This window comes from Schistocerca americana, chromosome X, assembly GCF_021461395.2.
Source record: "Schistocerca americana isolate TAMUIC-IGC-003095 chromosome X, iqSchAmer2.1, whole genome shotgun sequence".
In the NCBI taxonomy this organism is placed as follows: domain Eukaryota; kingdom Metazoa; phylum Arthropoda; class Insecta; order Orthoptera; family Acrididae; genus Schistocerca; species Schistocerca americana.
This window is the reverse complement of record NC_060130.1, coordinates 543,829,243-543,830,045: the sequence shown is the minus strand read 5'-3', so window position 1 is coordinate 543,830,045 and position 803 is coordinate 543,829,243. Positions and strand designations below refer to the sequence as shown.

At 48.7% G+C, this 803-nt stretch overlaps 1 pseudogene; it reads left to right on the top strand.

The window, feature by feature from the left end:
• Positions 1 to 353: 353 nt before the first annotated feature.
• On the top strand, positions 354 to 471 carry LOC124557119 (annotated as a pseudogene).
• The last annotated feature ends 332 nt before the right edge of the window (positions 472 to 803 follow it).

Here is an 803-nt window from a genome sequence, read left to right as displayed (position 1 = left end):
CGGACACATTGGAAAGTGAGGATATTGAACGTATGGAATGGTCTGTGCACTCCTCAGACCTAAACCATATTGAGCGTGCCTGAGATGCTCTTGGCAGATATGTTTCTCAGCTAACACCCTCTCTCTGAACAGTGCAATACCTGAGAACCGCCTTGAGGACAAGGACTCCTTAATAGTTTGGTAGCCAGCACGAATAACTGATGCAGCAAGTGCATTAGTGCCCGAGGAGGGCTTATTTCTTACTGAGAGTCCGATATTGACATTTGTGTTGAAAGTCTGACCTGTATCAAGAGATTTTTTTGTAGCAAAGATAGCGTTCAAAGCTATTTTTTATTGACCAGTTTCGACAGGTGGCCAACAGCCTTGCCGCAGTGGTAACACCGGTTCCCGTCAGATCACAGAAGTTAAGCACTGTCGGGCTGAGCTAGTACTTGGAAGGGTGACCATCCGGTCTGCTGAGCGCTGTTGGCAAGCGGGATGCACTCAGCCCTAGTGAGGCACACTGAAGAGCTACTTGACAGGGCAGTAGCAGCTCCAGTCTCGTAAACTGACATACGGTCGGAAGAGCGGTGTGTTGATCACATGACCTTCCAGTTCGCATCCAGTGACGCCTGTAGGCTGAGGATGACACGGTGGCCGATCGGTACCGTTGGGCCTTCCTGGCCTGTTCGGACGGAGTTTTAGTTTGGACAGGTGAGACTGTTATCGTCAGATCTTACAAAACATTTTTGGTTGTGCGTCATGTTCCACTGTGCGTTCATTGTTCATGACATTGCTCATGCCATGTTAATGAATGAACAATG